The 13,573-nt window shown below is 38.5% G+C and overlaps 1 long non-coding RNA gene across 2 annotated transcripts in view; it reads right to left on the bottom strand.

Moving 5' to 3' along the window:
• Positions 1–1,560: 1,560 nt before the first annotated feature.
• Positions 1,561–13,573, bottom strand: part of LOC114898216 — a 33,524-nt gene continuing 21,511 nt past the window's right edge. For both annotated transcript variants that reach the window (XR_003794302.1, XR_003794303.1), the window contains 3 exons: positions 10,507–10,576; positions 4,434–4,545; positions 1,561–2,447 (listed from right to left, as the gene is read on the bottom strand). This is a non-coding gene — a long non-coding RNA (uncharacterized LOC114898216). The remainder of the gene's footprint in view (positions 2,448–4,433; positions 4,546–10,506; positions 10,577–13,573) is intronic.

Genomic DNA, 13,573 nt, shown 5'->3' with positions numbered 1-13,573 from the left:
ATCCTTCTTGAAATACCCTCTTGGTTTTCACATCACAAGACTCTTCTGGTTTTCTTCTGCTTTGATTTCCTTTTTGCCTTCATGTGTTATTTTTCCTTAAGGCTTGGTTCTAGGCCTTCTTCACGGTTTACTCTTTATTTTTCATTAGATATGACATCCACAACCTTATCTTCAGTTATCACTTGTATTCAGATGATTCACAAGTTTATATCCCCAGCCAAGAACTTCTCTCTGTATAGACCCTATTTATATAGCTTCCTAGTTAGTATCTCCTCTTGGAAGTCTTGAAAGCCCTTTAAGCTCAACATTACCCTAAAAACCTTACTCTCCACATTTGTACTATATCACCAAGTCCAGTGGATTCTAGACTAGAGTCTGGCTACTCAAAGTGTGTTCCGAGGACCAGAAGTTGCCTCTGTGTGAGGCTTGTTAGAATAGTGAATTCTAGGTCTATCTGCAGGCTCCACGGCAGACCTACTAAATCAGGATCTACATTTTGACAAGATTCTCAGGTGATTCACATGCACATTAAAGTATCAGAAGCATTGTAACAGAAGACCCAAATCCATCCATCTGACTTCATCTTTACTTCCAGTCCCTTAGCTACCATTCTTACCTGGTCTACTGCAATAGCTTCCTGACGTGAATATCTTCACGTGTTCTTAATTTTCTACATGAGTATTACCTTTCTATCCAGAAGCCAAAACGTTCATCTCTAAAACACAAATAGGATTATATCAGGCCTTTTACAAACACTATATCTTAAAGAAAGACAAAAATCCCAACTAATTATGAGGGCTTCCAAAAATCTGTACCCTGGCAACCATTTCATCTTCATTTCATATCACTCAAATGTCCCATGTGTTTTTCCATCACTGGACTTTTGCCTATGATGCTCTCTATGGTTCCCCTATTTACTTTCACCACATTTAGTGCAACTGTATTCTTCAGATCTCAATTCATAATTGCCTGACAGTCAATGTTAGGTCAGACTCATTTGTTACATATTCTTATGTACTATTTCTTTATAGACATTTCTCCCTCAACCCCATTTCATATATATATATATAATAGTAATTATGTTTCTTATAAGTTTTCTCAGTTTCAGATTATACACTTATTAGAAAGTTATTTGTCCCACATCCATCTTACCAATTCTTGCCTCCACACACACCCCTAGCATCCATCCATGTAATATAAACAATTGTTTGACTCTCTCTTACATCCCCAGAGCTAGGAACATTCTACATGCTCAATACCTACCTACTGATGAAATGAAATATACGTGATCACAGTGAGCTTAGGTAGAAAATCAATAGCTCCATGCCAGGCAGGTATCTATGATTCTCTTTAATTGATAGAGCCACAGATTTGCAGAATCTGAACTTTTCAGAATCCAGGCTGGCTTTGCACTACTGCTAGTTCAGGCAAAGAGAGGAGGCTGTTCAGTACTTCTACTTGGACAGGCAAAGTCAACCCTGAGAGGTAGGGATAGGCTCTAAAAAGGAGGGACTATCTAATGGTAGTCCTGAAGCAAGTGTAGTTTGAATTGGGGGAGAAGATGTCTTAATCACAAGGGTGAGGATATTAGAGGGGAAAAAATATCCATCAGAACTGAGTATCCAACAGATTTTGAAGTAGGTTACCCTGCACTGGTGGGATGACCGGATTGTGAATGGCCCTTCAAGCAGCTCTAAGGCTTTCACTTAATTCAGTTAATCAAATTGTTATTATGAGTGCCAAGTGAAACGTTATTGAGGAAACCAAGAATGTTAAAACTGATTTTATATCCCTTTATAAAATGAAACTATTACCTAGCTATGGGTCTAAAATCTCAGAGGATGTTCATATTTAAGAAAGCCAATACCAGTTGTTGAGACACAATATTTGAGTTGATCCTGGTCAAACAAATGGTGAGAATTTATCTGAAAAAAATTCAGATCATAAACCCATGCTAACAAGAAATAGGTGACATTTTTTTCTAGTCACCCAAATTAGCTGTTTACATTGATTGAATGAGTTAGATAATCACTTTCTCAATCAACAAACATTTATTGAACATTTACTCTGTGACAGAAACTGTGCCAGGTGCTGTCAATACAGAGTGCTTAAGAAAGGACCAGTCCCTTCCTTCATAGAGCTTAGAGTGTAGTGGGAGAGATGGACAATGAACAAGTAACATGGATTAGCAGCTGCTGCTCTGACATTTTCTCCTGTTGCAGGCTTAAGTTTAGTTCTTGTATTAGCTTACTAGGGCTGTCATAACACAGTACTACAGACTGGGTGACTTAAACAGAAATTTATTTCCTATAGTTCTGGAGGCCCGAAGTCCAAGTTCAAGGTGTTGGCAGGGTTGGTTTTTCTGAAGCCTTCTCTCCTTGGCTTGTAGATGGCCATATTCTCCATGAGTCTCCACATGGTCTTTTCTCTGTGTTCCCTAAACATCTCTTTTAAAAGAACATCCTCATATTAGATTAGGGCCACCTCAATGACCTCATTTTACCTTAATTACCTCTTTAAAGACTTTATCACCAAATATAGTCACATTCTCAGGTATTGGGTTTAGGACTTCAACACATGAAGTGGTGGTGGTGGGGCGGACAACAATTCAGCCCAAGACAGTGCTTTACTATTTCTAGAAAAATATTATCCAATGAAAATATGTGAGCCACATACATAATTTAAAAATTTCCAGTAGTCACATTTTTAAAAGTAAAAGAAAATCAGAGGAAATTACATTGAATAATATAATTTGCTTAATGTAATATATCCTGAATAGTGTTTCAACATTTAATCAATATAAACAATTAGTGAGATAGTTTACATTTTTTATAAAACCTTCCAAAATCCAGTGTATTTTACACTTATTGCACATTTGAATTTAGACACTAAATATTCATCAGAAATACATGGTTAACATTTAGAGTTAATAAAATTTACAGTTGAAGAAGTAGATGTACATAGCCCTGTTATTCCAAATATACTCTAAAATTTTCTAATAACAGAATCCAGTATCCAGTTTTAAATTTAAATTAGATTGCATTAAATAATATTACGAATTTAGTTCCTCAGTCTCACTAGCTACATTTCAGGTGCTCAATAGTCATATGTGTTTAGTAGCTATCAAATGGGACAGAACAGGTTCAGAAGCTACATGCCACTGTCATGTGAAATAATAATGCTCTGAATGTCCCAACTTCTCTTAACAACCACCTGCTGTAATCTTAACTATGTTTTTTATGGTAAAGCCCCATGAACAAGAAATCCACCCCCCTTGGTAAAACAAATGGATTTAAAACATATTTGATACTCTCCAACTGCTTCTGATTTTAAGTAGTCAAACTACCTTTATACATCCTAATTAACTTTTCCAGTCCCTCCCAGGAGGTTTATTAAAGACCATCTCAGGGGACTTCTTAGGCTGGGCTCTGAGCCAAAAACTCTTCCACATACTTGCTGCCTGCTCCCCACCACCCTCCCCCCCACTGGGTGCTAATGAGGATTGGTACAGCTGGAGAGCTCACATCCTCATAGCAGGAGGCTGAGGCCTCTTCTCCCCCTCTTCTCATTCCCTCAGTCCTAGTTGAGGAAGAATCCTGGGAAGGATATTTTTGCTACAGATCAGAAAATGGCCCAGTGTCTCAGGCTTTTTGATGAAGGCACTGAAGTCCTCTGATCCACTTGCCCGTTTGCATGTTGCTCTCTGAAGCTATTCTAAATCAACAGGGAGTCATTTCTGGGACGTGAAGACTATTATTGTGATTTTCCCTATAGTCAGTGGTCCCTCTAAGACCACTGAAATTCACACTTTGGAAAGAGGGACAGGGTTATAGATCTATATATACATTATTTTTTCTCCAAACTGTCCCAGCATACTTGGGAAGAAACTCCCAAATAAGAAGATTTTGTTTCAGTGAATGATATCAGTTCTCTTTTTAGACAGGCAAATGAATGAAGCTTCCAAACTCAGATTATGGCTTTCAAAAGCAGGGAAGCAAAAAATGCAACATTTAATCTTAGAGTTTTCTGGACAACCAAGCCAGGTTTCAAATGATATCATTCAGTTTGGGGCCATCTATTCAATAAAATCCAGTCACTGTTTTCCATGCTTGAAATATATAAGTGGATAAAACTGAGAAAGATTCCCATCCTCATGGTGCTTACATTCCAGTGGAGGAGACAGAGAATAAACAATTATGAAAACATATGTTTACAGTAGTAGTGTCAATACTATAAATAAAAATAAAAGAAAAGACAAAGGAGGTAATAACAAGACAGGGCATAGCTATTCATTTTTTTCCAACAAGTATTTATGTACTGCCTACTCTCTGCTAGGTCCTGCACTATGTTAGGGACTGTAGAAGGATACAATGATGAACCAGACATAGTTCTTACCCTCCAGGATTGGGTTTTTGTCTAACATTAATACTTACATGCTATGTATATTTGCCGTGTCTTCAAGAAGTTTTTGAGAATCCCAATCTTGCATTTTTTTTCTCCAAGGACATTTAGCAGGTATTATTTATGCAGCATTGTTCAGCAAATCTTTATGTTGAAAAAATGAATGAACAAATGAACAATATGGACATGGGATTAAAAAGGGTGTTGCTGTGAATCTCAGACAATAGTATCAACCATACTGTTTTTTGATGTAGTAGAAAAAAACAATGGATTAAAAATGATGGAATCTCGATTCTCTATCTCCTCCATTTCTTACTATGAGGCCTTGGACATATCTTTAACATCTTTTACTTAAATTTCTCCATCCATAAAATGGGGCTAATAATTGTTGCTAAATACAATTATTTCTATAAAGAGCAATTGTGAAAGTGCTTTGTAAACTCTAAAGCTCTATACAAAGTTAAGCAATTATTATCTGTACTAAAGCATCCCTTCATTGGTGTGGCTAATTGAATATCAACTCTACTAAAGGAAATTAAAATTAAACAGGCTGTATTGGACAATCCAGTGTAGAAACTCAGCATGACAGGGGTTTGCATTAAGCCCAACATAGCAAGAGGAGACCCTGGCAGAGAAAGGCAGTTAGATTGTGCTGCTAATTAGTACTTTTCCTTCAGGAGATTGAATCTTCTCTCCCTTTTACAGATCAAATTACTCATGTACCCCTATAAAAAGCATGTCAAAGTCAAAAGTGCAAGCACTCCCAGTACAATTCGCAGAGGGAATGGCTGCAGCGAGCAGTTAGCACACCATTAATTCTCAATTAAGTGCCAATTTGCACATTGCTGGGAAAAAAATTGCAAATTCTTTGTTTCTCCCCTTAAAGATGTCATTCAAATCCAATAGAGCCAAAATCTAGTGGGGAAAAGATTAATAAAACAACTACAGATCAAATCAGGTTGTGCCAAATATCAGAAAGGGATCTCCCACATTACCAACTTGCTGAGTCCCTTCCTGTCAGCAGGCAGACTAATAAAACACACGGGTGGGGTAGATATTTATCATAATCCAGATTGGCAAGAGAAAAACTCACTTCTAGCTAGGAGTTTGCAGCTGACAATTTCTCTGATCAAACTGGAGCAAGGAATTGGGAATTTCTACAGAGAAGAATGCATTCTTTTCTGATATGGAGTCATCTTCTGTCTAAATCCCAGTGCTTAAGCTGCCCAATAGTCCAGCCTTGGAACCTGTCCAAAGTCAATCAAATTATTTGCTTTTTGTGGCAAAGGACCCAGTAGCAGTAATGCCCTTGTGTATATTGCAGATAGGAGCTGTGTTTCTACACAGGTTCAGGAAAGCTGAACGCAATGGGTGCAACTAAGTCCGCAAATTAGTGTAACTCCTTCTCATCCCAAATGCATTAGACTTGAGGCTTTATCACAATTTTTCATTCATTAGTAATTTATTTCAATTCTGTTTGGGACATTGAACTAAAGTGTAGAAAAGAAATATAGGTCTGTTTTTCAATAACTTACAATTTCAATGGACATAAAATACACAGGGCCTTGCTGCATTTGGATCCCTGGTAAGGCCATGTTATCATGCATTTAGGTGTTGGGTGGTGCCTATAAGATGCCTGGTAGCCAAAGCAGTAGGCTAGTGCTAATGCCTCATGCCAACAGCCCTGAGCTGGAGGGAAGAAGTCAAGCAGAACTGTCATATAGCTTAATAAATGCTTCCCTCTTACCAACTCCTGTCACCTCATCTACTTTCCTAGGCACCAATCCTTGATTTGGTTTTGTCAGTTCTGTATTTGGAAACTCTCAACTTCTTCTCTTGTCTAATGAACTTCTGATACTGGACATTCATTTTTTCTCATGCTATTGGTTACTCACTTGTCTCGTGAATTGAATACCACTCTCATATTGCTTACCAGTTCTCTTTCCTCCACTGTGAACTTCTGGATTTGATCTTGCATGGAGCTGGACACTACATCCCAGAAGTCTTTTGTGTCTTAAAAACTTAGGTTCATTAATGGTACCAAACAGGGTCAGATCTTAGCACAAGGTGGCTAAGCTCTCCTCAAAGCATTCATGACATTTGAAGATAGCCCTGTGTTTTACAGGATGCAAACAGGAGGTGGCCTCCACTTTGTTCTAATTATTCTGGGAACAAGTTGCTTCCCCCTTCCTTTTGTTGGGAAGTCATGCAAAGAATACCATGAGTTCCTTGCAATCCCAATGAGCTGGGTATTTTATATGCCAAGTATAGGTGGCTCTTTTGCCCCTTTTCTGTTTGTTCATCCTTGTTTTCCTCAGACCCTAATCATAAAGATGAAATCACTAGGCAACATTGAATCTAGCTCCTGATTCCTGCTCTACTAAATGTACACAATGCCTTGACTAACCTTTTGATTCCTTTCCTGGATTAGAAGTAAGAATGAAGAATTAAGTAGTTAAAGAATGACTGACTCTCTACCTCTAGCTTCTCCTTAGTAAATTTGCAGGTGGACCCCACGGGCACAGATGGACCACAAGGGCAAGAGAACATTCAACTGCGGGTGGACCATGCAAGACAGAGTCCCAAGGAAGATTGGGAGAAGTCATCTGGTCATTTAAGCATGCAATAAAACAATGACAAAGAATCTGACCTCCTGCCTTAATGATTAATTGAGATTGTTTTCCCTTTTCCCCTTTAAAGATTGCCATGGCTGAGCAGAATGTTCATAAATGGTCTCTGGATATAAGTCTACCTTCTGCCCAGATTGCCAGCTTTTCTGAATAAAGCATCTTCCCTTTCTACCAACACTTATCCCTCGATTTATTAGCTGTTGAGTGGCGAGTGGCCGAACCTGCGTTTGGTTACGCAAGCACACTACTCTTTCTCTTGGGACATGTAAGCACCTCTAACCTGCCTCTAGAAAAACTATAATAGTAAAGGACTCAGATACAGTAAAAGAATAAACAGATCATAATTTTTGCTCAGCTATTTATCTTAGTTTTGCTAAAGCTATGGGATCTGAGACTACTCCGGAAGCATATGTTCAAGATAAAAACATATCAAATTACGCCAAAACTACTGGATGACTGATTAAAACAAAGTAACCAGCTTAAATCAATGGATTCTAATTGTGATGTTTGTTTTTGTACATTCCCATTTACTTGGTTAGGACTGTCTGTTAAAGTGGCAGAATAAACACATAATCTGCTCATATGATTTGATGGGCCCTGGGAAGCCCATCTACCTAAAATTATCTCTTGCAATGGCCTGCTAAATTCAACTGTATTAGTAAGTGATTCTCACTGTGAGGCTTTATCACACATTATACCTTTTGATTTTTCACAACCACCAGAAGAAGTAGGTATTATTAAAATTCTAATTTTACAGATGGGACAATGAAGCATCAGAAATGTTAATGACTAGTCCAAGGTCGCTCAGGTAGCAAATGTCAAAGTCTGCATATAAACTCATGTTCTTTGATGCCAAGTTTTATGTTTTGTTTGCTCTCTGCTCTTTAACAGTTAGAGGGCCATTCCTTCAGTCCTTCTTAATGATCTGAAAATACACATAGCTTTGTATTGACCTCATTTTGTCCCATATTTTGGATATCTAGTCTTGCTACTCAAAATGTGGTTCATGGCAAGTAGCATTGAAATCAGCTATGGTTTTATTAGAAATACAGAATGTCAGGATCCAACTTAGACCTACTAAGAAAGAAAAGGAGACAGGGGACAAGGGAAAGATGGGGAAGAAAGAGAAATTCAGAAGTGCCAAAGTAAAACTTTAACCAGTTCACAATTTTTTTTTTAGAGTGATCCACAATTCCTTGCATGAATTTCCTTAAAGTAGAAATAGTCTCTCTACTTCCCCAAATGCCAGGAAACTGAGGAAGTTAGTGCAGTGTGGGGCCCAACCTCTTAACCTGGAGTTTTGTTCTCTGCTCCTTTCAAGGAACTGAAGCAGATTTCATAGAATTAGTATGTGTCTTGCCCTATTTTCCTCTTTTGCTTGAATACCATTGGTGTTTTGGGGACAATGATGTAGCATTGATTAAGTAGCATTTAGATTTTACACAAATTTCACAGATGAATGCTATCTTTAAGGTGGCAAGATGGAGCACAAAGCTAGAGGAATAAAGGGTAAAGCTTGGAGATAAGAAAAATTAAGTATGTAGAAGAAAAGTTATTCTCAATCTATAATTTGTGAAGAAAGTCATGGAGAGGATAGCAAAGAGGGACCAGCAAACATTCTAAGAAGTGTGAGTAAGATGGTTACCATTTTTCCATTATCAAATATTTTTTCCTATTGTTAGGCCAATATGTCCCTGTTTGAGGTTCAGAAAATGTGGTTGCCATATGACTATGCTAATCCATTGTCAGGATCAAAGGTGCTCTGGGAAGTTTCACAAGCAGTAGCCATAGTTTGGATGAACTGTGCATCACTCTCACCCAGTTTTCCTGAAGCCAAATAGTCTTTGCAAAAATGATGGCTGTCATTGGATTAATTAAATTATTAGAAATGAGCATTATCTGCATTTCTACAAATTCAACGGCCTGGGGTGGATGTTAATTAGAAACTTGTAAGTTATGAACTTTGTCAAGGGTCAGAGCAAGTTTTCTCTTAAATCAGTGCAGGCCTTGAGGGAGGTAAGAGATACAGTCTGGATTGTAGCTTCCTCTGCTTATTTCTGGTTAGTCAAGAAGGGTACACTCTATCCCATGTGAGGAAATATGTTCCCATGTCTAAGGATGGAGACAAGAGTCAAAGAAAATCATTCACTTACCTCTCAGCTCTGAAGTTCTCAAGTTGTTAGACCCAGGTGGAAACCCGAGGCTGGACTGAAGAGTCCAGATGTCAGGCTGCCTGGCTCATTACACTTATGACCCACTTCTGGCCACTGCAGGGCATTTCCAGCAGGGACTGTGCACACTACTGAGTCCTCTCTAATTGCTCACTGCCCTCTTCCTTTTTTTTTTTTTTTTTAAACTCACCTCTTCCTTTCTTTTTCTTTGGGCTCTTCACCCCTCCCCAACCCAAAGATTTCTTTTTTTTTTCCTATCTGGAGACCTCCCCAGCACAATTTCTGCTGTGACAGCAATTCACATCACTCACAACCCTGGTGCCGCCTTGTCTTTGCTCTCTGGGGTTGATAAATATGTAGTTCTAGCATGAAAGAGACTGGGGGTAATCACTGGAGACTTCTCAGAGTGGAAACATCAGCGCTCTTTGCAGACACTGCCTAACTGAGAACAGCTTGAGAAAATCAGTACTATGAGAAGAAGAAGGGAGGGGAAAGTGATTAGAAAAATGGGAGGAATAAGAAGTATGGGGGAAAATCTGTTTTATGGAAAGTGGGACAAAACCACCAGTATTCGTTGTTTAAGAAAATCCTCCTGGAACCGAAAAACTTTTTCCGTACCAAGTTCACCAGTTGAGGAATAGGGGTATCCTGAATACTGGCTTGGTATAGATTTATTTTCTCTATATGTATGAAAAAATACTTTACAAATCTAAGATAATAAAGTGGATTATTAGGGGGCTTTAACAGCCTATTTAGGAGACTGACTCCTATTTTTAAGATAGACATAGTGTTTAGTGCATAGTGCTACTTAATTATAATTGAAACTTGTATATTAATAAAAATCTAAGAATGTATTTTTAAGGACAAAGTACCTTAACATTCTGTTAGCAAATAATCCTAATAGTGCAAGTATTCAAATGCAATAAGATTGTTTTCCATAAAATATACTATTATTCAAAATTTTCCAAAACTTATCCTTCCTTTAGTTTGACTCTGTGATATTTAATTTCCCCAGAAACTGAGCAACAGCTCAAGTATTTGAGCTAATTTTTATTGAGGGTTACAGGGTAGAGGCTGATATTATACCTAACCTAAAAGGTGTTGGATAATCAGGCTCACTGTCTTCCTACAAGGAGATTTCTGCGTAGTGATTTGATATCAGTGACAGTGTTTAACCCCCAACCCCTTCCCTTTTGCCTACAAATTCTCTCATGCCCTCACCATCACCATTTAGCCTAACTTTGTCATATGGTACGCATATATTCAGAGGGTAGAATGCTCTAAGATCAACTTATCATACTCACTTTAAGCACTGATTGACCGGTAGGCTTAGCAGAAAATTAGTAAATTAGAAGAAATCCACAAATAAGAGAACTGAAAAAAAAAATAAAATTCAATAAATAAGTAAACCCTTTGAAAAGAACATTTAAAGCTTACGACTCCGCTAGTCTGCCTGATTTTCCGTCAGCTTCCAAGTCCTTTCCTCTTCAATCCTCTAATGAAGTACTGATCAAAGGTTTTCTCACTTCCACATCCCCCTACAAGTTGGCACTTTTTCAGTTCCCCTTTTCTGCTGAAAGCTTTCATGCTTTGTAATCCTTTTTGTTCCAGGGACCTCTGTCTTTTCTGTGGAAGGACATTTAGCCATGAATCCCTAGGAAGCTGAAATTCATGGCCAGCAGGAAGAAGCAACCACTGCTCAAATGCATGCATCAGTAGACACATTGGTGCTTATTCTTGCAGTGAAGCTGCAGATTCCTGATGTTCTACTTGCAGGGGGAGGGGTTTGTCTCATAATCATTTGCAGAGATAGACAAGGAAGATTGCATTATAATGTATTGGCAAAGCAAGGGAAAATCTACTTTCTCTTCCAACAATTTGAGCTTTTGGAAAATGAACTAGGTATCTCAGGAGTTTATGCATTCTCCATCATTGGTGATGTTCACCAAGAAGTTGTATGATCCTTTCTCAGGGTTTTATGGTACATATCTGCTTTTGTGTAGACCTTTAATGCTATTATAACTCTGAGATGTTGAGTTCTCTTGTAAGATATGGTCCAATTGTTGTTGGAACATACTTAGGTTTATTTAGCTCTCAGCTCAAACCTTATTATTTATTTATTTATTTATTGCTAGTTCTAATTCTCTCAAATTCAATTCAATGAGTATTTTTTTTTTTTTTTTTGCAGTACGCGGGCCTCTCACTGTTGTGGCTTCTCCCATTGCGGAGCACAGGCTCCGGATGAACAGGTTCAGTGACCATGGCTCACGGACCCAGCCGCTCCGTGGCACGTGGGATCCTCCCGGACCGAGGCACGAACCCGTGTCCCCTGCATCGGCAGGTGGACTCTCAACCACTGCGCCACCAGGGAAGCCCCTCAATGAGTATTTCTGAGCATTTATTTGGTACTCTGTGCTGACCTGGTATCTGTAATTATTTTATTTTATTTTATTATTATTTTTTTAAACATCTTTATTGGGGTATAATTGCTTTACAATGGTGTGTTAGTTTCTGCTTTATAACAAAGTGAATCAGTTATACATATACATATGTTCCCATATGTCTTCCCTCTTGTGTCTCCCTCCCTCCCACTCTCCCTATCCCACCCCTCCAGGCTGTCACAAAGCACCGAGCTAATATCCCTGTGCCTTGCGGCTGCTTCCCCCTAGCTATCTACCTTACTACGTTTGTTAGTGTGTATATGTCCATGACTTTCTCTCGCCCTGTCAAAGCTCACCCTTCCCCCTCCCCATATCCTCAAGTCCGTTCTCCAGTAGGTCTGTGTCTTTATTCCTGTCTTACCCCTAGGTTCTTCATGACATTTTTTTTCCCCTTAAATTCCATATATATGTGTTAGCATACGGTATTTGTCTTTTTCTTTCTGACTTACTTCACTCTGTATGACAGACTCTAGGTCTATCCATCTCATTACAAATAGCTCAATTTCATTTCTTTTTAAGGCTGAGTAATATTCCATTGTATATATGTGCCACATCTTCTTTATCCATTCATCCGATGATGGGCGCTTAGGTTGTTTCCATCTCCGGGCTATTGTAAATAGAGCTGCAATGAACATTTTGGTGCATGACTCTTTTTGAATTTTGGTTTTCTCAGGGTATATGCCCAGTAGTGGGATTGCTGGGTCATATGGTAATTCTATTTGTAGTTTTTTAAGGAAACTCCATACTGTTCTCCATAGTGGCTGAACCAATTCACATTCCCACCAGCAGTGCAAGAGTGTTCCCTTTTCTCCACACCCTCTCCAGCATTTATTGTTTCTAGATTTTTTGATGATGGCCATTCTGACTGGTGTGAGATGATACCTCATTGTAGTTTTGATTTGCATTTCTCTAATGATTAATGATGTTGAGCATTCTTTCATGTGTTTGTTGGCAGTCTGTATATCTTCTTTGGAGAAATGTCTGTTTGGGTCTTCTGCCCATTTTTCGATTGGGTTGTTTGTTTTTTTGTTATTGAGCTCATGAGCTGCTTGTAAATTTTGGAGATTAATCCTTTGTCATTTGCTTCATTTGCAAATATTTTCTCCCATTCTGAGGGTTGTCTTTTGGTCTTGATTATGGTTTCCTTTGCTGTGCAAAAGCTTTGAAGTTTCATTAGGTCCCATTTGTTTATTTTTGTTTTTATTTCCATTACTCTAGGAGGTGGGTCAGAAAGGATCTTGCTGTGATTTATGTCATAGAGTGTTCTGCCTATGTTTTCCTCTAAGAGTTTGATAGTTTCTGGCCTTACATTTAGGTCTTTAATCCATTTTGAGCTTATTTTTGTGTACGGTGTTAGGGAGTGATCTAATCCCATACTTTTACATGTACCTGTCCAGTTTTCCCAGCACCATTTATTGAAGAGGCTGTCCTTTCTCCACTGTACATTCCTGCCACCTTTATCAAAGATAAGGTGTCCATAGGTGCGTGGGTTTACCTCTGGGCTTTCTATCCTGTTCCATTGATCTATCTTTCTGTTTTTGTGCCAGTACCATACTGTCTTGATTACTGTAGCTTTGTAGTATAGTCTGAAGTCAGGGAGCCTGTTTCCTCCAGCTCCTTTTTTCGTTCTCAAGATTGCTTTGGCCATTCGGGGTCTTTTGTGTTTCCATACAAATTGCGAAATTTTTTGTTCTAGTTCTGTGAAAAATGCCAGTGGTAGTTTGATAGGGATTGCATTGAATCTGTAGATTGCTTTGGGTAGTATAGTCATTTTCACAATGTTGATTCTTCCCATCCAAGAACATGGTATATCTCTCCATCTATTTGTATCATCTTTAATTTCTTTCATCAGTGTCTTATAATTTTCTGCATACAGGTCTTTCGTCTCCTTAGGTAGGTTTATTCCTAGATATTTTATTCTTTTTGTTGC

The sequence above is a fragment of the Monodon monoceros genome, unplaced genomic scaffold (genome assembly GCF_005190385.1).
Source record: "Monodon monoceros isolate NGI ecotype Baffin Bay Population unplaced genomic scaffold, NGI_Narwhal_1 Super_Scaffold_18, whole genome shotgun sequence".
In the NCBI taxonomy this organism is placed as follows: Eukaryota; Metazoa; Chordata; class Mammalia; order Artiodactyla; family Monodontidae; genus Monodon; species Monodon monoceros.
This window is presented reverse-complemented; position numbering and strand designations above follow the sequence as displayed.